The following is a 25141-nucleotide window of genomic DNA, read 5'->3' as shown; positions in this document are numbered from 1 at the left end:
CCAGTAGCTTGCTCTCTGAATCTGACCCTCATCAGCCCTTTCTGTCTTCTTTAATGGGGCGCTCCCTATCATGTAGCAGTGGTGTAATGAGGGTCAGCGGCACCTGGGGGCCAAGCCTATATTTGCAGCCCCTGCAGGCCTCATGCCTCCCCCCCCCTCCGCAGGGCAGAAGGGGTCCTTGCACCACCCCCAGCTGCCCTGGGGAGGGGGTGTCTGTACCTGCAGGATGGAGGGTGTAAAGCTTGGAGGGCGGGGGCGTGCAAATGCAGGTTTGGCTCTGCTACCCCTCCATCCCCACACTTACCCATCACGTGGTGCTTGCCTCTCCTGCTGCAGCCCGGCACTGGCTTGGATGGGGCAGCTTCACCCCTCCAGCTTGGAGTGGGGGGCTGGGCCCGGTCGGCCTTTCATGGCACGCAGGGGAGGGCACTGAGGGGCACCCCTCAGAGCCTCCTCCGCCCCCGCCCATCGTGTGTGTTCTTCCAGTGTGTATGCTGTCCCAGCTCTGCGCAGATAACTGAGACACCAAACCATGACTGGATTGTCCAATAAGACCAAAGATCCATTTCAGTGACGAAGGCACCAGTTCAGGTTTATTGTAGACAAAGCTGCAGATTCTACAGAACCACTAACACATGTATGCTTGTTACAATGGACCAGCTCAATAAATGGCAAGACTTTCCATTTCCCCTTCGGCTGGACAGAGATGCTTCCTCTGAGACCCTCTTTGATACAAACAAGTTGCATAGTTGCATATCTGATATGGCAAGATACCACCCTTTACTTTGTACCAGATGGTTTAGTCAACTCATCTCTCTCTCCATCATATGATCAAGACATCTCTATTCATCAGTGTCATCCTGGCCTTAGAGAGGGGTCAGTGTGTCTTTATCTTTGAGAAGTGAGTTTGTATCATTCCTGGTATTGGGATGTTCTGGTACCAGTTTTCTAGAATGTGCTTGCTGAGTATTCTGTGCCTAGCATTTCTTTAGGAATGTGTGTTTTTGCAACTCCAGCTCTGTTCTTGCCAGTTACTGTGAGCCTGCCAGCACCCACAGCATGACTTCTGCTAACTTTGCTTTATAACAGCAGGACTTGGCCATTACTTTATCACAGGCCTCATACCCGGCTGTCACACTAGACCTCATGTCTCAGGCTCTCACTTTCCAATACACCTCTTAATGACCAGTTTTCACCCCAGCGATCTGTTTAGAATACAAAAATATCCTTAAAAATATAAACAGCTAGACATGGTTTTAAAAATAAAAATACAGATTACCATCAACAGCTAAAGGATTAACAGGGTTAGTATCTAGAAGGTTTACTGGTTAGGGGCCTGATTCTGAAACTCCTTATAATGATGTATCCGGAATAACTCCAGTGAGGTCAATGGGGTTACTCTGATGTAAGAGCTGTGTTAGTGAGAGCAGAATTTGGCCCTGAGTCTGTAAACGCCCATGGAGAAGTCAATGGTCTTATAACAAAGAGTTGTACAGTTATTCTCCATAAACCAGTACAATATGGTATTTGTTACTGAAGGTAACTTAACAACAATAACATCCTCCAGACCAAATTCTTGGAGTAGAGTATTTAGTCCAAGCCCTTACTGAGAGATGATGTTAGTACAGAGAGAGAGAGCACTCCATTGTCAAACCCTTCACATCTGATCTGGTTACTCTCATACTTTCCACACCAAAAAAGCCATCTTCTCTGGCTAGAGAATTTGCACTCCCCCCATCATTCCCAACACTGAATAACTACGCCTATTGACCTACCTGAGAAGAGAATCTGCCTCCATTTCCATTAAAAGTCCTGCCCTTCAACCCCCCTAGAACTATGGTCTTACAATTAGGGAACAGGCCTGGGACTTAAGAGATCTTGGTTCTTTTCCCCATTCTAACTCAGTCTTTCTAGGTGACCTTGTACATATCAAATAAGTAGCGCTGTGCCTTTTCCTGCCCCCCAATCATAATACTGAGCTAACTCACAGGGATGCTGTGGGGCTTAAATCATTGGTAGTTGTGAAATGTTCTATGGTGATCAACAAAAGTGCCCACCTGTACCACTTGGCTTTAAGACCCTTTTAAAATGTAGATGTCATCTGTTCGGCTGGTTTTTAAAATACTGTGCAAATACAAAATCTGAAGCTAGATTTTTACCACTTGTAGCTTTTATTTCGGGGGAATTACTCATGAACTCAAATTTGATTTTGTTGTTTTCCAGCAACTATTTTTTGAAAATAATAATTTATTAGAAGACATATTTTTTCAAAAAATGACACCAGTTTTGATTTTCACCTTGAGAGCACAGGATCAGGTTTTGTAAATGAAAAATGTCAGAAGCGTTTGTAACAACATGTTTAACTCTACTTCATGTGTGTGGTGTCTGCGTGGAACCATTGAAAGTCATCAGGTCTATTAGGTCAATGATCTATAGTATGAACTGGAAATTCTCAGGGCAAGCCTTGACCTCTTAGACCAGGTTACAAACTCTTGGGTAAATACAGATTTGACACAGCTCCTCAGTAGAATACATTGAATATTGCCTCCCCTGTGACTCGAAGCCAAGTAAGAAAAAGAGCATGACCACTTCTGTCTATACATGACTGGAATTGATAGAGGCAGTTGGCCTTCCACTCAAAACCTAAAACTTGGGCCCAATGCAACTTCCATTAAGATTAGGGGGAGTTTTTCCATTGAATTAAATGGGAGCTGAGTTGAACTTCTAAAATTCACCTCTGGGAAATGAGCTAGCAAAAAGCTGAAATCCTCTGTTGAGATGTTGTGGTGGTCCTCTACCCTGGAGAGCATACAAGCTAACATCACACATTTCAATAGATGCCCCTTTTATGGAGATATTATAAAAAAACAAAAGTTGCAGGAAAATATTTGTTCTTTTCCTTATTGGTGTTTTGTTGAAGAAAGCTGCTTATATATAACCTTTCCAATTTATGTAATGTCTGGCATGCATGGAGATTTCAGCCTGAACTAAAGAATACACATTGTTTCAACTCTATCACCTCTTAGTCCTTCCTTTGTCCTAAATTATTCTCACCATTTTCAATGGGTTTCCAGGTGCATTCATGAAACATGGGAGCCCTCCTGTGGTCAAAAAATTATTAGCCATTCCTATAGCTGTTACCCCAAGTCCTGTGTATAGCCTAAAAACATAGAGAAAACCCAACCTAAGTTGATTGAAGTCAGTGGGAGATTTGAGTGCACAAGAACAGCAGAGCTGGAGTCTTAACCTAGTCTGAAATCTACCCATACACTATTAATTAAGGAGAGGTTCAGTCAGCTCAGACGAAGACCTGCATGTTCAGCTGCTTACCTGAAGATTTGGAGATCACCTACCTGATGGCCTTCTCCTTAGTATAGCTCTCCTTTCTCGCTTTGTCGTCTTGTGGGCTGGGGGTTGTTTAGCCTTGTTTCTCCATTTCTGCCCCTTTCCATCTCCCTCAATGCAGTCTTCATTTCATGGAGCTGGTTGGGCTGCTTCTTCCCCTTTAAGATTTAAAAGCACCCTGGGACTCTGTGATGGTGTACAATCCTGCCTGAATATCTTGTGAGTTATTATATGATTGTACAGCACCTAGCACAATGGGTTTGAACTTGGCTGTGATCTTGAAGGTTCACTGCAATATAACTTTTTGCTCAGCAGAGGGTCAGTATAAGAGCTAGGGTACCACGTAAGCTATCAAAATAGGGCTTGAATGTCAATTAAATGTTGCCTAGACAGAGAGGGGAGGGCAGAGCCTTGTTTGGTCCTGAGGTGATGTGCAGGAAGGATTCGGATATGTCTTGCACGGGCCCTGGGGTGAATGTCGTCCTGAAGACATTTGCAAAAAGATTCAAATAAGTAAACTTTGCTAATTTATTCCTGGAAAAAAATTGAAGCTTCTTTTATTTCTGTATTTATTTTATGTATTTGGATTTAGGAATAGGCCTGAATTTTATGGTCTGGGCGCCTTTCCCTAATTCTAGTTATACAATAAAGGTGCTGTATAGTAGACTGTGTTTCTCACTCTATTAAATACACACCTGCAAATAAAATGAATGCCCTTTTGGCAGCCACTCCATCCCCAAACACTTCAGGGTAAATCCTTTCCTAAGGCTGTGTTTACTTTTCTTACTATTGTGTCACCTAACCCTGCTCAGAGGAGCTCTAGACAACACAGTGGGGGAAAAACCAGCACCTTGTCTACATTAAAGTCATAACTTTAAAACTTGGGTGTTTAAAGGTAGACACCTCCCTCTATATTTATGCACCTAAAGAAATGGCTTGATTGTCAGAGCTGCTGAACACCTGCAGCTCCCACTACCATCTGTGAGATTTGTTCAGCTTAGCAATTCTGAAAAACAGGCCACGGAGGCCCCATTTCAGCAGCCCACTCTCTAGTCAGCAAAGCATTTACACACATGAGTAACTTTAGCCACATGTTTAAGTGCTACTGACTTAAATGGGACTTGAGCATGAGTTTAAATGCTTTGCTGAATTGGGGCTTTAGTTAGTAAATATGGATTTAGGCACCTTTCTTCATCTGTTTGAAAATTTGACCACATAGCGATGCCACTGTTGCTACCACCAGTAACTAGTGTCATCTTTGGCTATCACCACTGCTATCGCATTAGACCTTTTCGGTGAAAGATACTTTCCTTCAAGCAGACTCAGAGCATTCTGATGACTCAACGGTGGTCAAGAAAACAAATGATGCAAAAGAAAAGATATATATTTCATACTTATAGCAGCGATAGACCAAGCTATAACAACGAGAGTTCTGTAGCACTTTAAAGACTAACAAATTCAATTTCTTCAGGCATAAGCCTGCATCTGACAAAGTGGGTTCCAGCCCACAAAAGCTTATGCCTGCAGAAATTAAATTTTTAAAGTCTTTAAAGTGCTACAGGACTCTCATTGTTTTTGCTGTATACAGACTAACACGGCTACCCCTCTGGAACTTTAGACCAGGCTATGTTTACACACAAATGTGCTTATACATTTGGAATATAAGCTATTATTCTGGAAGCCCACAACAAGGCACCAGAAAGAAAAGAGAGTTTGGCAACATACAGTTTCAGTCAATTTCACAGTACCAGAATTTATTGATGGAAAATATTAATTAGGTCATCTTGTCCCTTTCTCAGCTAATGATCCCTACAGTATGTTCTTGCTTAATTTTAAAGGAAACAAGTGATGGGCTTTCCACCACTCCCATTGGCAGCTAAAAGATTTCATTGTCTGGAATGTTTTCCTTTTGTGCACTCAACATTTTTCCTTTGCTCTTTTTCATTCACTTACTCCCAATTATAGCCCCTGGCTCCACCCTAACTAACTCCCTTGTCCCAATATCTATATTTCCGCTTGCTTTTCATCTTTTAAAATATCAATTCTTATTTTCCTCAATTTTCCTAGACGTGTTCTTGGAGGATCAAAAGAACTTGAGTAAGAGTTTTTATAGCACTTAGTGGAAGGGGTTAGAATGTGGGATCTTTAAGAGAAAAAATCTTTTCTTCTAGCTGTGCATTAGGTATTTGAGTTAAATAGCTCCCTTTCTATTATCTTATCTACCTATGTATCCCTAGGCACCAGTATGGAAAACAATATTCCTTTTTAAAAGGAATATAATGTTTCCCCCCTCCACCCATTGTTTTACATTGCATCTTTAAACCCTGATCCTCGGCTAGGAATTACTCTTGTCCTTTGTTCTCAGGAGAAACATTTCCAGGTCATTCAGCAACCACATGAGGGACCAATGAGACTGGTCTTAATTTTGGGCTCCAAAAGTGGCAAGACTTGGGCTTGTCCTGGTTATCTAATCTGTCCAGGCATATCTAGTAAGCCCATCAATGCAATATCCAGGTTACACTGCAGATAAATAATTAAATAGACATTGAAGTATGGATCTGAACTAGGATGACCTAGGTACCAGGGAAATATCTTAAACACCAGTCTAGAGAGTTGTTATTTTTCTTTCTCTTTCATGGCCTAATGACTATTCAAGTATTTTCTATAAAAATGGAACAGTTTCAACAGAAGAGATTGAGACTTCAGGTAGGATATCCCATAGCTTTATGGATGTGAGACACCTGAGTTCAGTTCCACGGCCTCTCCTTCTAACTGATGTACAGCAGGGATTTGAACTTCAGTGTGGGAAAGTGAAGTTCAAATCCCTGCTCTATGTCAGGCAGAGCAGGGATTTGAACTCAGGTTTCCCGCATCCCAAGTGCCCTGACCACTGGGCTAAAAGTTATATGGGGTGGTGACACCTCCTCTTCCTCCAGTGGCTGGTTTCTGAATGATACCTAGGTGCTCACTCACCCTCTCCCTCTCTCTCAAATAAAAGAAGTTTTTGGTGGAAACTTTTCAGTGAATGTGTATCAAATTTGAAAATAGTTTTGGGTTGACCAAAACTGCATTTCTGGATTATTCACCAAAAAGTTTCATCTAGTTCAGAGGTGGTAATTGTTATTATTAGGCAGATATCCTCAAAATGTGTGTGCATTCTGTTTTACAAGGTGTAGTATAAATATTTTCAGATTCATCTCAGGATTTCAGAGGCAACTCAGTATCTTGAAGATTCAGATAGACCTGGAAAATCTCTCAAAGGATAATTCCTGTTAACCTGATAATTATATGCTGCTCTATATTAAAATGTCTGTTGTTTCTCACAAAATGAATTAGAAGCCCAAAGTCCTCTGTGTAGTGATGCCAGTTGTGACTATGATATACTTTTCCTTTGGAAAGAAATCAGTTTCCAGTTTTCCAAGTCTCTCTGTCTAACCATGTTCTTGGCAAATAACTCAATCATTGCTCACAGTTCCTAACCTGTACTAAAAATAATGTAGATTGATTTTCCAGAAATGGTAATATACTGTTGAAAACAACCTTTGATCTTTATAAATAGGGTTTATTTCTGTCAGCTACACAGAATATACATAAATTATTAGTCTTTTGTATTTCTGTACCTAATTTCTGTATGCTGGAAAAGTAATTGTATGTTACTATGGTTTGGCCTTGTACCAAGTTGTATGTTTTGTTTTATTCTTGTTTAATTGTCAGGTGGTCTGGTGGTAAAGCTTTGTATTTATTGAAAGAAGAAAAGAAAAAAGAAAAGTGTACAGAAGGAAATGGAATAATAATTACGGACTTGTGAGAGGGTCTGAAAAATAGCAGTGAAGAAACATGGAATGATTAGTCCTAAATTGAACATCAATATTTCTTAGTCTATCAGCTTTTCATAAACATTATCTTCCCATTCTGATAAAATAGAGCATTTTAGCAATTGATAAGGGATGCTTGATATTGTAGACTATGGAATGACCTGCAGGTTGCTTAATTTTATTCTGAAAATCAAGAAGAATGTTTCTGCAGAGTTTGAAGGAAATTGGTGAAACTGGTCTTATGGGTTATTTTAAATGTGACACTGGTTTGAAATTTTGATAATACTTCTTCTGATCCCCCTTGCTAACAAGAAGATTGCTACTATGCCTTCAAACTTAACTCTCCTTGAAAATTTGCTTGCAGTCTATCGAGCACAACCTAAGAATGGATTATAATTAAGCAAAATGTATTAATAATTTATTTATTTCAGACACACAAATGATGTATCAAATTATAATTGTTATCAGGCTCAAAGACTTTGTTAGAAGGTGTGGAGCTACTTTGCTGAATCACTAAAGTAGCCAGATCAGGTGGGTCTCATTACAACCAACTCAGCAAGAGTAAAGGTGAGATGAGAGAGCTATGAGAAGGTGTGGGAAGGCCTTGGAGTCAAATCGCCAGAAGAGAAGCTTGTGCAAAGATGTATGAAATACTGTGTGAGAGTGAAATTCTGCTTCGAGTAATTGTTTCTTGTGTTTCTAAAGCTGCAGAGAAAAGGAAAATCCCAGTAGGAGTTTGACAAGACCATGTTGTGTGGAGGAATATTGTGACGGGTCCATCTGTTTGCTGTGAACATGTTCTATAGTAGCTGGTTCTTTCCTACGGAGAATAGAAGGATCTTTCTGTGGCAGACTGCTCATAGAGATTTTATTTCAGCTAAGGTGGCAAAGGCCTCCATTTCTGGAGCTATAGGGCCAGATGTCTATCCCTGGCTCTGGAGGAGTGTATTGTTCAGTTAGGCCCAGAGCCTGCGAAGATTTATGCATGTGAGTACTACCATTGATTCTTGAGCAATTTGCAGCTATGTTAGTAATGTCTTAAATAAAGGGCCTGATGGCATAAGGTGTAATTAGTACTTCCAACTCCCAATGAAGTCGATGGGAACTGAGGGCACTCAGCACCTTACAGTGACAGGCCTCCACTGAACAGTTCCCCTGACTCCTTTTCATTTAGTAGAGAAATAAACTATGCACACGAGCAGTGTGGCTGGGTGACACATGCACAACTTCTGGTTTGGGTTTCCCTTAATGCACTTTTGTGGTTAGCAACAATGCATTGTGTTGCCATCCATTTTCCCTTTCTTACAGTCGCCTCAGAGATGGCTTATCATAAACAAATAGCTTTAAAAGTTGTTTGAAGCCTTGTAGAATGGAGATTCTTTTGAATTACAATTACACAAAGGTTTATGGCTGGGAGTGATGTCTCCAGTCTCTGGTAACCAGCCTTAGTTTCTGTGTTGCTGGTTTGAAATTTTGATTCAGGATAATGATGACCAAAACTCATGGCTACCTGGGTCCAGAGTGGTAGCTTGTGTAAAATGTAATGGTTCCTAGTTCTTCACTATATAAGCCTTCAGCACACTCACAATCTGCACTAAGTGTGGCATGTTTTGGGAAGCCATCAGAGAAGCCACCGTTTGAGTCTGTGCAGACAACAGGCTACTTATTCACTTTAGATCTGCTTCTTGTAGGTCAGAGCTGAAACAAATTTCCACTGTAGAAAGGATGGTCTAGGGAAGAGGGCACTGGAGGGGGAATTCAAGAAACCTGGGTTTGATTCCTCACTTTGCTATGGACTTCACATGTGACTTTGGGTAAGTCACTTAATTTATTGTGTGAGGTGCTCAGATACTGCAGTGATATGGGCAAAATAAATACATGGATAGGCTACACATGCTGCTATGTGTGCTCTGTAGTGACTCGAAGAACTTCACTCTCTGGTGTCATCAGTCTGGCATTCTTCATGAACGCTCACATTGATTTTTTTTACAAATGGCAGTAGTTTATGACCAAATTTGAAACTCAAATGTACCATCTGTAACACTGCCTGTATAAGGTGCAAATAAGACCAGATTTTCAAAGTTAGGTGTGTACAATTATGTGCTTCATGTGCTAAATTTAGCTTAGATATTTGATGTGTACACACAAGCCTGATTTGCCTGCACACATCTGCTGTGGTGATCCCTCAAACTTTCAGTTGATGTAGATAACACAGCCTTCTTCAGCACTTACATTATACCCTATATACAGTGGAGGGAATACTGCAAACATTGAAGTAATAATTAGAGCAACATTTTAACATTTCTAACAGCAGCCATTGTGTTTACTTGCAGAAATCAGATCTATGCAGGCAGTTGCAAGCACCTGACTTGAAAAATCTGGCCAATGTGCTTTACAAAGACTAAATTTTCCAGTGCACAGATTTGTTCTCACTGTGCATCTGAAACAGAGGTATTGGAATCTGTGCCTAAAACCCTGATATGTAGAAGCCAAAAATAGGCACATACAGACTTTGATGCAAACCGTTTGAAATATCACACGTGCTCTGGGCCAGATGCTCTTCTTCTGGTGGATACCTTTGCACTCAGATATCCCTATCTGGCAACTCCATAATGTAAGTTATTTCCTAGCTGATGTGAAACCAGGCAGCTGGCTCCCATGCTACCATTTCTGCAGCCCCAGCATAAGTAGGATATTGGGATTTAGTCTGAGCAGAATGAAACTTTTAAGACTGCCCCTTTGGGTTGTCACCAGTTGGTGAATATTAGCCAAAGGTTACTGTAATCTACTTTGGGGCTGGCAAAGAATTGGCCCCAGGATTAGTGAGCTGCCACTGGCTTCATTGTTGCTGCTTCTTTCTCTGCCACAGCCAAGGATCTGGGCCTCTAATTTGCTCAGATGCCATGTGATGCTTTGTGAAGATGGTCTCTGTGACCCGTCCCATGCTCAGGGTAGCCACCTGAAAATGCCAAAATCAGGACAGGCTGTAAAAAGAGAGCAGATTCTCCCAACACTGGTGGGTGACACTGAAGTCAGGCTTCCCAACCAGCCACAAACTGCGCTTCTGTGGGATTCAGAAGCCAGTATACAAATATACACAGCCCCTTTTACTGCATTTCAGCTTCTGGCTCCCAAATCAGCACTAGGTCCAGTAAAGAGACCAGTTATTTAAACTCTATGCTCTTTACTAAAAAGGTTCCCTCTGACCCCAAGGGGTCAGCCTCAGCACCAGTTCAATATAAGTTTGGATCTTACCTAAAATACCACGCTGCCAGCCAATTCTTTAGTAACTAAAACTAAGGTTTATTGTAAAAAGAAAGAAAGAAACCATGAGAGACATGTTAAATGATTAGAGCAATCAGTTACATACAAATGATTGAAAGTCCATATACATCAGGTTTCTGGGAGAATTGTGGAGTTGCAGGCTTGTATAGTTCCTCTGGTATACATCCAGTACCTAGATGAGTCTAAGTCCTTCGGTTCAGTTGCAAAAAGAATTGATCCAGAGGCAGGTATGTGTCTGTAGCTGAGCAGGAACAAAGACAAAATGGTTTCTGTGGCTTGGCCTTCTATACCTTCTGGCCCTGGCCATGCTGCCTGTGGAGTTTTACAGGAATTGAAATGGAGTCCAGAGTCATATGAGCAGGTTCTGGTGACTTATTGGTGATGCTGGCTTCTCCCCCTGGGCCCCCTTGCACCTGGGAATGTCTTAGTGGGCCATTAAGCAGGCTATTGTTCTGCAGCCATCTTGTCCAAGGTGTGTCCAGTTTTAAATACAGATATCTCAAATATGTCCATAACTTCCACTTCCCATATAACACATGAACATAAACATCATCATCTTACTTAGCACATTATAGCCTTTCTAACAGTACCTGACATGGCATATCCCACATGGATTATTATGATTTTGACATACTAATGTCAAACAATATACTAAATCCTGTTGTAATCATCTAGTCTAACCTTCTGTATAACACAGGTCAAGGACTTCTCTGAATTAATTCCTGTTTAAACTACAGCATATCTTTTAGAAAAATATCCAATCTTTAAAAATGTGCAATGATAGGGAATCCACAACAACCCTTGGTAAGTTGTTCCAATGGTTAATTATCCTCACTGATAAAAATTGGTCTTATTTTGAGCCTGAACTTTTTTAGCTTCAACTTCCAGCCATTGGATCTTGTTACACCTTTGTCAGCTAGACTGAAGAGCCCCCTATAATCAAATATCTGTTCTCCGTGTAGACTGTGATAAAATCACCCCTTAACCTTCTCTTTGTTCAGCTAAATAGATTTGAGTTTCTTGAGTCTTTGGTGATAAGGCATGTTATCTAATTCTTTAATCATTCTCGTGCTGTTCTCTGAACCCTTTCCAATTTATCAACATCCTTCTCGAATTGTGGACACCAGAACTGGACACCCTATTCCATTAGTGGTCTCACCAGTGCAAATACAGAGATAATATAACCTTCCTCCTGAGTGAATGACTGATGATAAATTTGATTTTGGTTTGATCCAAAACTATTTTTTTCATTTTGCTTAGCTTCAAGGCGTGTTACCCTCTTAAAATAAATAAATACAGAATGGCTAAATTTTTAAATTAAAAGTTAAACACATAGTTTCAAAATCAGCTAAATGAACCATTTTGACTTTAGATTAAAAACAAAAAAATTTTTTGACTGGGCCATGCCCAGAGAAGGTGGTGTGACTCTCCTTACTTTGCTACTGGGGTGATGCAGCTATGTGCTGTCCTTTACTCCAGACAGGTAGTCAAGTTTCAATTTAGCCTTAAGTCTGTTTCTGGCTACTGCTTACTGCTGATGCTAGCACAGATGCTCATTGGATTGTGGACCAGTCAATACGTCATTTCTAGCTAGCTAGGCCTCCTCATGTGGGCGTAGAGCCAGTACACTATTGTGTGCTATTGCAATATGACATCTGCCCACTCACAAGGTGTAATTCTGTTTGCCTGATGATTGTATTGTTTTTGTACACTTTTAAGTCCCCATCTCCTCCACCTAGCATTACTGAGCATCCAGGATTTTAACTCCAGGGTAATAATTTGTATCATAAAGGCTTTAGGCTCTATTCATGGGAGGAAACAACTACATCTAAAAAGGCCACTAAAGAATGATATTAAAGGGGTTGTACAATCAAACATGCTGATCATTAGAAGAGGTATGAGACAGAGTGGATAAACACTTTAAGATTGTTCCCTTTTTTACATAAGGCTTTGTTCATTTAAACTGAATGGTGTGTCTAATTTTGCACTTTAATTTTGCTTCCTCCAGGAAGTCGTTGATCAGTATCAGTGCTTGAGTCGTCACAAAAAATCTCAAGCACTGCTGTTTGTTCCTTCCAAAAAGTACTGACTTTTGTTTATTTACCAATTATTAGTAATCCCTGAAATATTTTTTCCAAATCGGACAATGAAAGTGTGTCTGCTGGTATAAAAAGTCCACAATGTCCATAGAAGCGCTGCTGCTAAAGCCATTTATCCTACATTGCAAAGTTGAATTTGGATTTTATAAACATTATTATATAGTAGAGTTAATTGTAGTAACAGCTGCATGTCAACCTTTTTTTATCTTTTGTGCTGACTCACAACATTCTGGGTAAATTGTCCTTTGGAGCTGAAATTTTCTGTACTTGGTCTCAGTCTAAGATTTAGATGAGATTTAGAAAGTTTGAGTGAAATTTCTTTAACCATTTGTATACTATCTCTGTAGGGAAAAACACTCAAACAGCCAAGCATCAAATCTTCCTTTATGGCTGGATTATTTTGGGGTGGGGCCTGGAACAAAAAAATGAAGAAAAAAATGTTTGGGTCAGTGGAATAAAAAGTTGAAAAAAAATTCATTGTTGATCAAACGAAAAAAAGTTTCATGTGAAAATTTTCACCTAGCTCATTTTACCAATCTTGGCTAAATTATATTTAGGCAAAATAAATAAAGTTATACAAATAAAAATTAGAGAACACTAATTTGGAAACCTTCAATATTTGTTAAAGTACATATCAGATTGGTAGCTGTTCAATGGTTGTCAGACAAGCAATGAAATTGTTGCATGCAAATTAGCTGTAGAGTAATGGTAGTCATTGTTTGAGTCACCTCTGATATCACAATGATCTAGGACTCTTGGCATGGTATATAGATACATGTCTGATTGTAGTTGCATACTGTCTTGGATGGTAACAGACCGTGAAACCCTGTGGTGATTAAATCTGGTGATATTCTAAACAAAAGGAGCTCTCAGCCATGTTTATAGCTGTTTCCCTTGCTTCATATTGACTCAGCAGATTTATAGGCTTCAGAGTGACACACACAGTGACAATCCTGTAATTTTATTATATAGATTATAGTATACATTATACAATAAAATTTAAAAAGCAAAATCTGAATGAAACATTTGGATTTTATTTAAATGATTTTTTTCCAAAAATGGAGGGAGGGAGGGGTGTGGGGTCCCACTCAGTCATTAATTCAGTCCCTGGAAAGAGAGCAGAGGTGGGGAGCGCTTCTGAGGAGAGAGGATCCAAAATTTGAAATATTGTGAGAGGGAAAAAGGAAAATATTTTTCTCATAAATATTTTTGAAAAATGTTCTCATTTTCTGACCAGTTCTACTTTGTCTCCCTCTTCCTCTGAAGTTGCCATTAGATGCCAGAGTTAAGGAATATGCATTCTAGGACCATAGCTACTAGCTTTGAGAGCTCATTTTGTGATCTCTTGTGTGCGAATAGATGTAACAAACCTGTGAAAGAATCCATTCTCTGGTAAAATCAGTATATGTTCATATTTCAATTATTCATATTTCAGCAGTAGAAATGCAAAGCATTCTGTGATTATGCTGTGCAGTCCTTAACTTGGATGCATATGATATTTCAATGCATTAATACTGAAGGTTCAGATAAGCCAATTTAAATGCATTGGAACACCTCCCTAACATGAAAAGACTAATTACATAGGTGTCCACTGATAATGGACATGGCAGAGAACATGAAAACAACAGTATCAATTGCTTCCTATCTGCATGTGTACAGCTCAAGAGAGAACTTTTCTCAAATCAGCAAATTTACAAGGCTTCAAGTTATAATAAATAGAATAAAAGGAAAATTTCACAAGCATATGGTTAACTTAGTTTTAATTTCTGGACAATACAGCACATATCTATAGCTATATCCAAGAATGCAAGCAAACAGGGATGTAAATTCAGAGAACAGGAAACAGATTTAGAAGATTGCTTAGTCCGAAAGACTACAAGACAGGAACCAAAGAGTATAATTGTAAATTAAATTTGTCAGATGGAAAGTTGTTACTGGAAGGGCAATTGGGGAAAAATAAGTAAGGCGTAACAAGGCAATCAGACATGGAAGGCCCAAATATGCATCATTTAGTGCTGGTCCTAATGAAGGGCAAATATATCATCTTAATGGCTAGGGCTAAGCAGTTGGGTACTGCACATACCTCCCCCTCCCTGCCCCAAGCCATTTTTAATTCCTCAAGAAGCCATTGATGAGATCACGTCTAGCCTTCTTGCAATACTTCCTCCATTCAAGATCTGAAATATCATGGGGAAAACCAACTCTCCCATTATTTCAGCCCCATAAGCTCCTGGAGGCATTAAGAAGCCTGTGAAAAATATAAACAAAAATACTAAAAGAATTTAATAATATGAATGCTAGGTTGCATGTGCTCCTCTGTCAGGGAGAGAGGGGATAGCTATAGACTCCCTGTGGTCTGGAAAGCCACAGTGGAAGGCAAAAAGGCAAGTTGCTAGACTTGGGCACTTAAGTAAAAGAGGGTTCTTTTTTTTCCAGACGTGCTGAAGAGCCACAGGACCCATAGCTACTAGGCACTCAGTTCCACCAACAATAAGGCCACATTTATCCTTAGATTATGTGACCCAAGAACATCTTAATGCCAGCTGGCAAGTGGGTACCTGCAGGTTACAGAATTCTCTGAGGTCAGACATAGACATTCTAATTCACCAAAGAGTGTCATGTGAGGTCTCAAATGAAAACCGATGTCATGTGGGGCATTTATAGCCTTGTGAAACGTATGTGCTGATATAGTAGAAGGTGTTATATATTCATACTGAAAATAGGTTTGAAAGTCTGTATCAAGAGCTGGTCACCAGCAATGGTGAAAAACAGGTTTTCTATTAAAGGAGATGTTTATCCATCTGTTTACATGTAAACCGAGCATTATCATGTTCACAATGCACTTCCTATCACCAGGCTGAGGGTATGTCTACAAAGTTGCTGCCGTCAGATCAACCTATCTGGATCAACTGAGCGGTCAGTGAAGACCTGCTCAGTCGATCCAGAAGTCGACGCAGTAAAACCATCCCCTCAAGTGGTGCAGTGCAGTGAAGACGGCGCGCAGAAGGGAAGCACAGCAATCGATGGGAGTTACGCAAGCTTGCCGCCGACTTGCTCGATAAGTGTAGACCAGGGCTGAGCTGAATGCAAATGAAGGCTTGTCAGAATTTCAGAAAGAAATTAACAGGAAGAGAAAAACAATAGCACCTGGGCAAGCTAGCAATGCAATGCGGTGCGGAGTGGAACCAGTCACGCGGGGTCATGTGCCTACCCCAGATTTCATTGTCTTCCATTTGGCACAAACCATGAGAGTCCTGTCGCACTTTAAAGACTAACAAATTACTGCAGGCATAAGCTTTTGTGGGCTGCAATCCACTTCATCAGATGCATCTGAAGAAGTGGGTTGCAGCCCATGAAAGCTTATGCCTGCAGTAATTTGTTAGTCTTTAAAGTGCGACAGGACTCTCGTGGTTTTGCTGTATACAGACTAACACGGCTACTCCTCTGGAACTTCTCATTTAGCACAGAGGTTTTCAAAGCATGGTGAAAACTATTGCCTCCTGCCAGGAGCTGCAGATTGGAAGTTGGTGGGGGCCGCTTGGGTCCCTGGCTCTTCTGGCTACTCGGCAGCCCTCCCTGCCTTGCTCCCTGAGTCAGGCTGTCTCTGCCTGGCTGGGTGCTCAGCACAGCTCTGAGCCTCGCCCCGATGTGCTCTTGCCTTTCCCCGAAGGATCCTGGCACCAGGTGATGACACCCTATGGAGCCAGCCCCTGCCTGTGGAGCCTGGCTGCCATGAGATGCTCACTAGGCTCCTTTGGAGGAGAGGTATGAGCATGGAGCTCTGCCGCCTGCCCTGGCTGGAGAGTGCCCGGCCATGTAGAGGCAGCCCAGCTCAGGGAGCAGGGCAGGAGGACTGCTGGGCAGCCAGCTAGTGCCCCGGCTCCCACAACACAGAGCCAGTGGCCCGAGCAGATTGCATAGCTCCCACAAGTTTCCAGTCTGCTGGCAGGAGGTGACGGTTCAATCTGTGGGGCACGTTCCACAGTTTGAAAACCTCTGTGCTAAATGGAAAGCAGAAATTGGGGGGGGGGGGTGGTTATGTGTCCCCCATACCTCCCCATTTCTCCACCCCTATAGCTTTGCACCCTGGGTGACTGCCCCACTCACCCCACTCTGGATACGGCCCCGCTTATGTTGAGGTGCCCTTCAAAGGTTTCTTTGAATATACGTGGGGGGCAGAGAAGGAACTAAAAGGATGATGATTTTGCTTCATGAAAAAGGGGTCTCAGGAGTCTACTGTTCCTTTGGGAACAGAAGGCCTGGTAATTCTGTGAGTGTTCAGTGGATAAAAGGCTGGACAGTACAGGCCATGGTCCAATGACTTGCGGGTTGGTGTGTGCCTCTCGGTACATTTACAGAGAGATCAGGTGCTTGGAAGGCAGTGCATGTGCTACCTGAGGCTGGTGATTTCAGGGAACTGATCCACAGCGGCCAGACAAGACTCCCTCATGCTAAGGAGAGGTAGTGGTGAGGTGTCTCACAAGCCTGGATACCTCTGGGGAGCTTCACAGATGGACATTGACAATGTTGGGTGCCGCAGGCCCTGATCCTAGGAGGTGCTGTGCACTCCCAACTGATGAAATCAAGTGGGTGTTGTGGTGCTCAGCATCCCACAGAACATGCTCCTAACCTTACAGGATGGAGCCCCATGTCTTGTTTTGGTCCTTGTACCGTAAAGCAGAGATGAAACCATCAAGATAATTAGTGCTTGCGACATACTGGGGTACAGTTCAGACCAGTGGGGGGCTGTTTCATCCCTGCTCTGCAACCTTGGGTGCCTTGCAATGCCTTGCTGAAGTAGCTCCCATCTGGGCCACTCACAAGCAGCCTTCCAGCATCCAATCACACCCTGAGAGTTTGTGTAACTGCAGCCTGCCGGTTACACGGTGGCTTTCACTAACTGTGTTTCTTTTTCGAGTGATTGCTCATGTCCATTCCATTATAGGTATGTACACGCCTCCGTGCACGGCTACCAGAACTTTTTTCCCCTTAGCAGACCCTGTAGGGCTGGCTCTGGTGCCCCCTGGAGTCCCACGCACATGCTGCGGTATATGAGGCACTGCCGGCCCTACACCCCTTGTTCCCTCTTTCCACCTGTGGCTGTTACTGGAACTGCCTGCGCTTGCACTGCAAGCGCTTCATTCCCCGTGTTTAAACTTTAGACAAGGTTTTTTTTGTGTTAGTTAGATATAATAACTGCTGTAGTGGTAGTTAGAGACTTAAAGATAGTCTAGCTCAGACTTTACTGAGCGCAGGTATACTCCGGTGTCATGGCTTCATGCCACACGCTTTCGGCAGGAAGGCTTTTCCGCTAGCTGGCCCCCACTGCCTGAGGCGTGGGGCGGAAGTCTTTTGTGGAAGGAGAAAGGCTTTCAGACCTGGAAAATCCGTCTGAAAGCCTGGCTCATGGAGCCCCAAGCCGGCTCTGAGCCATCCCGCTTCGCCGCAGTATCCAGCGTGCTGCCGGTGCAGAGGGCACCGTCGGCACCGACCCGACTCTGCGCTGCGAAGACGGAGCATGGACACTTCCCTGCACCATTAGAGCAGTCGGGGTGGAGCACCTACTGGCACCGTTGACTTCGGTGGTCAAGGGGCGGAAAGAGTCTTCTTGGCCTTGCATATGCCACCACCGCCCATGCCTCCATGAGGGAGAAGGTGCTGGCGTTCGGGGTAGCCCACGTTGGGACCCCCTGAATGGTTCAGGAGGTCCCTAGTATGGGGAGGAAGATCTCCTGCAGATCGGTTCCTAGGGTAGAGCAGGGCAGTCCCCTAGAAGTCATCCCAGGTCACGGTCGCCGGACCAACCTCCACCGAGGTGGCAAGTGGAGTCACCCGCCCGGCACCAGTCTCAGCAACCCCTGGCACTGTCGGTACTGACCTGACTCAACTCCACGGAGGCGGACTCCTTTGCACCGTCGGAGCAGGTGGGGTGGAGCACCTACCGGCACCATCAACTTTGGTGGCCGAAGGGCGGCAAGAGCTTTGTTGGCCTTGCATACGCCACCGCCGCCTATGCCTCCACAAGGGAGAAGGGGCTGGCATTAAGGGGAAGCCAATGTTGAAACCCCCCTGAATGGCTCAGGAGATCTCCGGTATGGGGAGGAAGATCTTCTGCAGACTGGTTTCCTAGGGTAGAGCAGGAACCGCTCCCCTAGAAGTCATCCCAGGTCGCATCGCTGGACCGACCTGCATCGAGGTGAAGAGCGAAGTTGCCCCCCCAACACTGGTCTCAACCCCCCGGCACCAGGAGAGGTCCATCCCACCACCCCGGCACCGAGGAGTTCACCCGCAAGGATGCAGAGCTGATCCCGGTCACCTCAGATAGTCTTGGTACTGAGGACTTCGCCGGGCAGTGCAAAAACCGGATGCCAGAGATGGTCTCGGCACCAAGGAGTTCATCGGGAGGTACAGAACTCGGTAGCTGGAGACAGGCTCAGTGCCGAGGAGTTTGCCTCCCCACCAGATGAAACACACGCCCAAGCCCTGATTGATTCTAGGGCACAACGGGAACTGCTCAAGAGGCGGCCTCCACCTTGGGGCTGGAGGGCAAGGAGGAAAAAGGGACAGTGGACTACCTTTAATGTGATACTGGTGGGTTCCACAGGGTGGTAGCCTTCCTGGTCTACAGAAGGGTGCCAGGCATAGAGAAGTTCTTGTGGCAACCCCCTCCTCCGTAGCCCAATGCCTAGAGGGAAGAGTATTACACCCACCCAAGGGGTTTGAGTGTACTGTTCACCACCCTGCCCCAGGTCCCTGGTGGTGGAGGCCGCTGATCACAGGGAGGGCAGGGTGGACGGACTCTACGCCAGAAAACAAGGACGACTGCAAGCCAGACCTGTTGGAGAAAATTGTATTCAATAGTGCTACAAGCAGGTGGAGAGGGAGCCCTGGAGGGACTCGGTGAGCCCCTTTGCTGAGGCTCCGCCCAACAGCAGGCACAGAACCTGTATGCCATTGCAGAAGAGAGTACCATGGGAACTAGAGCAGCGCTCCAGGCACCTTCAGGCACTGCTGATTCAGTGTGCTAAGCCATGCCCCCCGCCACCAGCATGCCCAGAGGTTAGTGGCTGCAATCCCGGTCTAGCCCAAAAGGTCCAGCAGCCTATCCGGGGCCCTTCCTGGGACAAGTCAGCCTTTTCCTTGGCTCGGATAGCGATGAAGCTGCATGGTCTCAGGGCCTCGTAGACCACGCTCTGTTCCCTGGGCTGCTACGCGCCACAAACCTTCCTGTGTCAGGCAGGTCTCCAGGGACAGCAGCAGCAGGAGTGCCAGCCATGGCCGTCTCCCGACCTACAGGCAATGAGACAGAGTAAGGGGGTCTGGGAGACACCATCCGCCCTGACTGGCTCCTTAGGCCCTCAGTAAGGGTCCTCTCGGCAATAAGGCAATCGGAAAAGGCCCTTCTGCTGGTGAACACAAGGGCAGCGCTCTAGCCTATACCCTCCTGCAGGCTTGGGTGAGCTGGAAGGCCTTTGGACCACTGGGTCCTTGATATAGTTCAGTGAGCTAGGGGCCCCGGTCTTCTCCTCCCTCCGGGCCCTCAACACCATCCCCTTCCTCCCTCTCAGTGACATTTCCACATCCAAGAGGTTGAGGGCACCTCAGCCACGAGCAGTGGGAGAGATCCCGCAGGTGATGGCAGAAGAGGCCCTACTCGAGGTACTCCCGCATCCCCCCCAGAAAAGAGGGGGATTTGAGGACGGTGGCAAACCTATGTCATCCCACAAATACCGAACAAGGGGCTCAACTCCCGCATGATTCCCCCAGCTCCAGTAGTGGAAGCGTGCCGACCTGGATGTCAGGGGGACACACCCTCAAAGGTTCCCTCTCTTCATAGGGATCGACTCCCTCTAAAGCTTCATGGCTTACCCCACGGTCTATTTCTTGGCCAACCGTATCTACTGAAGGCCTGGCAGTGGTAGCTGCATGCTGATGGTGCATGATCTGCCCACGCAGGCCCAGGTCCCAAGCCCAGAGCAGTGCGAGCCAGTCAGGCATTTCCTTTGGCCGGTGGATCCTGCTGGTAAACACACAAGTTCACGTTAACGCAGGTGCAGTCTATGGAATGCATCGGTGTGACCGGTTGCTTCCCGAACCAGACCTTCTTGCCGCAGCCGTGCTGTGGGACAGAGTCCCTCACGGGAGCCCACTCGTCCGCCTTATAAAGGGAACCTATCGGTCCTTAGGACCCAGCGGTGATCACCTCCCGGGGGTGAGGAACGGCAAGGCGGACCGCGTCAAGGGGTCGCTCTTCCTCACCACGAGGGGTCGCTGTGCCAACGAAGGGCATTTACGATGGTCTGGAGGGGGGTTTTCCCGAAAGGGAATCCGGACTGCAGCACAAGGTCCGCAATACTGCCCTCTCCCTGGTCAAGGGGCAGGGATGCTCGCCAATGCCATTCGTCTACAGCGGTCAGAGGCCTTCATATTCACTTTCCTGCCTTCCCCCTCCTGCCCACAGCCCTGCTGAAAGCAAGGAGGAGCTAAACAGATGCCGTCTCGATTGTTCTGGCCTGGCCATGCCAGCACGGATTCAGCATGCTGCTGGTTTTCTTGATTGCTGTCTCGGATCCTCCAAGCCAGCACAATCCCAGCTCCAGGGATCACAGTCACCTGTAGTGCCCAGACCTGGACCCTCAGCACCTCAAGGGGTCATACATCGGTGGCCGAGAGGCGATGAGTGAACTTCTCATAACAAGCCCAGCGGGTACCGATGGGTAGCAGGAAGCTCTCCACCTAGGTCGTGTACCAGGCGAAGTGGCTGTGGCCTGCTGGGAGCAATCCCGAGACACTCTGCCCGGCCTTTCACCAGTATAGGTGATCTGGGAAATGCTTGCCACAGCTAGCAGCCATATCGGCCTTTCATCAGCCGCTGGAAGGGGGATCGTGGTCCTCCCGTCAGATGGCGGTTCGGTCCCGACAGGGGGTGGAGGCTCTACCCATAGGCCCGCGACCCAGTGCCTCCCTGGGATCTTGACATGGTCCTTCCCGGCCCATGGCCCCCCCATTTCCCCCTGAAACCCATGGTGTCATGCTCTCTACTAGGGCCTTCCAGGAAGGTGGTCTTCCTGGGGGTATATTACCTCGGCAAGGAAAGTCTCCAGAATCAGAGCTCTGACCTCAAAGCTCCTCCCTCATACTGTAGTCTATAAGATAAGATTCAGATGGGACCGCACCGGGCCTTCCGGCCTAAGGTGGTTGCCCAGTCTCATTGGACCAATTATATATTGTCCCCAGGTTTCCCTGCACCACACAGCTCGGAGGAGAGGGAAAGGCAGCGCTCGCTAAAACGCGAGTGGGGCCCTGGCTTCTACACCAGATGTACGAGGCTGTTCTGGAGAGTGATGCAGCTCTTCCTCGCAGTGTCCAACCGGATGAAAGGTTCACCGGTCACCGACCGGTGCAATTTCCTTGCGAATAAATTCCTGCATTGCGTTCAGCCACGAGCTGGTGAAGGTGCCGCTTCCGGACGCCACAGCTCTCCCAGGAGAGCTCAAGCTCCATCTACAGCCTTCCTAGCAGAAGTGCTAGGGCATGGCATCTGCAGAGCAGCTGCCAGGCTGGCGGTACCTACCGTCACATTCCACCACATCTCTGTCCAAGACACGGGAAGTAGTGGGCTTCAGCGGAGCTGGGCTGCAGTCAACTCACCGCTAACTCCAGCCTACCTCCAAGGTACTAGGTATTAGTCACCTATAATGGAATGGACATGAGCAATCACTCAAAGAAGAAAACAAGGTTACTTACCAGTACCTGATATTCTTCAAGATGTGTTGCTTATGTCCATTCCACAACCCACCCCCTGTCCCTGCTGCCGGAGTTGGTGGAAAGAAGGAACTGAGGGGGTGTAGGGCCGGCAGTGCCTCATATACCGTGGCATGTGCCCAGGACTCCAGGGGGCACCAGAGCCGGCCCTACGGGGTCTGCTAAGGGGAAAAAAGTTCCGGTAGCTGTGCACGGAGACATGCACACACCTATAATGGAATGGACACGAGCAACACATCTCGAAGAACAGCAGTTACTGGTGAGTAACCTTGTTTTATACTGCAGAGTGACCCCAACACACCACCAGTCCTGGATTCTCCCCCAGAAATGTATGTCCTGTACTGACCAGCCCTCTCCTGGACAGTACAAATATTTTTATTCCTGTAAGGGAATAATATACCATCTTATTTTCTTAAATAGAGTTACCCAGACACTTCAGTTTAAACACTCGGGATTACATAAAACACTAAAACAAGTGGCAACAAAGGAGACAAAGAGCCTATGTGGAAGGATGTTCTCTGCTAGGTTTTTTACCTGTTTGAACTTTCTGTTCTTCCTTCCTGCTTGATGACTCTGTTTACTGCTTAAATGCAAATTAAGGTAAGCGCACGTTCCTTTCTTTAGGACAGTCTACCTGTTTGCCAACTTCTGCTTGGGCAGGGCTGTGGGGTTTGGAATGTGTTAATAACATCATCCAGGGAAATCCTATAACTTCACATTTTACAGTGTTGACACACACATTTTATCAGGACAATAATGATCAGCAAATTATGAGTTTTCAAACCATACGTCCCAAGGCATGAGAGCACTATGTAACCGTGTTAGCAGGCGGTATGGGCAAATGTTAACATCAGTACTTCACTGGGGATGAAAAACCTTTGCCTTTCAGAATGTTTCTGTCAATCAAGGAGGTTTACATAACTCGGAAAGGATTAGTTTGTTTAAAAAATAAATCTCCATGGCTCCTCCATCTCATGTTAATACCTGCTAGCTCTTGTCCCTCTCCCCTACTCTCCCTTCAGAAAACTAGGACAAAACCAGACTAGAACAAGGTAAAATTCTGTTACAACCAGACAAATATGGATTGGATTTAGAAGGCCAAGACCATCCCTCAAGGAATTCAATTTATTGACTCCGTTGAAGCTACATAAGGGATGAATTTGTCTCCATGTGCTTGGCTTGGGACAAATGATCTAGTTTATCTTTAACAAATAACTGTTAATAAGTGTTATGTAGTGTCTCCCTTTCTGTAATCTTTTTTCCAGATACTTTTCTCATGCTTCCTTCCTCTGCTGTGTGGGTGGGTAAGTGGGGGGCGCCAGGCCAGCCCTTCGCCATGGGTGGGGGGCACAGGAGGCTCTGAGGGGCACCCCCTCAATGCCTCCTCCCCCCGCGCACCATGAAAGGCTGGCCCAGCCCCTCCCCAGCCTGGGGGGGGGGGGAGGGAAGGGTGAGGCCACCCCATCCAAGCTGGAGGCAGGCTGTGGGGCTGCACGGAGAGATGTGGGTGCCACGGAGTCAGGTAAGTGTGGGGGGAGGGGGTAGCCGAGCCAAGCCTACATTTGTGCCTTCCCCCCCCCCATGCCTAATACCCCCCCACAGAGGTACAGATCCCCCTTCCCTGGGGCAGCTGGGGGCGGCGCTGGAACCCCTCCTGTCCTGTGCAGGGGTGGGGGGGGGCATGAGGCCTGGGCAGGGGGCGCAAATGTAGGCTTGGCCCCCATGCGCCAGAGACTCTCCGTACACCACTGGCAGAGATGAATGGTTTTTGCATTATCTGAACAGGTTCATTCATCCCTTTTTAATCACTTCCAGTTCTTCCTATGTGACTACTTGCACTGATCATATTGTAACAAATGCACAGCCACTTAGCACTTCAGAGTTGTAACTATGTTACACACCATGCTTGTTTACAACTTCACAGTGACAGTGGGATAGAACTCCCATTATCCAACTCCAAAGGCTCTCCTGGAGCTGAAGGAGAATCTGCTGGCAGTAAAGGGCAGATGACACTTAGTTGAGGGTACTTCCAGGGTACTCGGGGTTCATGTGTGCACACACATGCACACGTCAGTATATTACAGTAGTTTAAAAAAATTGACCTGTTATACAAAGCCTAAGATATTTTAATAGCTGGATAGATGTGAAAACATAAACTGAGAATTCAAGTGACCCCCCAAAAGATGAAAAACAAATTGGCAGAACACCACTTAACATAGTTATTTGTGGATAAATATCTCTGGTTTTCACTGCTCCATCTTCTTTGTATTAGCAGGAGAGAGAGATTGACCCAGAGCCAAAACCAAGGATCCACAGCAGCTCTGAGCTTTGGAGAAGCAGCTCAGAGCCATAACTAGTTAAAGAAGCAGGCAAAAAGAAGAAGCCCAATGAAAGTATTTTATTAGCTTGAGGAGAACCACGGTTGTGAAACTTACTGCTAACCAACATTTTCTGACTGCCCTACGATATATAATTATGTCTTAGTAGTACTTACTGGTTAGGGCATAGAGCTCATATGTAAACAAGCCCCAAGACTTGTTGAAGGAAAATACACTGTATGGGGAGGCATGAGCAAGACAATCAGGAGCTGGAACCACAATCCCACATGAAAAGCTCCAGGGTGGTACGAAGAACTCTGTACTGGTAACTTGTATGGTTAGCTATGTGTAATGTCTTTGTAAGAACATTTGTTCATGTGCTATTCTCAGTTTTCCTGGCACATCCATAGTCTTGAGTCACTTGGTCAATAATACAGACACTAAAATAAGTGAGGGGGTGTTATTCTCATTGCATATCGAAGAAGTCGCCTAAAAATGCCAGCACTCCGAGATC

The 25141-nt window shown here is 45.3% G+C and overlaps 1 long non-coding RNA gene across 1 annotated transcript; it reads left to right on the top strand.

Moving 5' to 3' along the window:
- Positions 1-7840: 7840 nt before the first annotated feature.
- On the top strand, positions 7841-25134 carry LOC137141347 (uncharacterized). Its single transcript, XR_010916595.1, has 3 exons — positions 7841-8147; positions 8852-8974; positions 24582-25134. It is a non-coding gene; the product is annotated as an uncharacterized lncRNA (long non-coding RNA).
- The last annotated feature ends 7 nt before the right edge of the window (positions 25135-25141 follow it).

The sequence above is a fragment of the Emydura macquarii genome, unplaced genomic scaffold, assembly GCF_026122565.2.
Source record: "Emydura macquarii macquarii isolate MOO-44397 ecotype Brisbane River unplaced genomic scaffold, CSIRO-AGI_Emac_v2 contig_369, whole genome shotgun sequence".
Lineage (NCBI taxonomy): Eukaryota > Metazoa > Chordata > Testudines > Chelidae > Emydura > Emydura macquarii.
The sequence above is the reverse complement of the archived record's forward strand: the minus strand, read 5'-3'. Positions and strand labels throughout refer to the sequence as shown.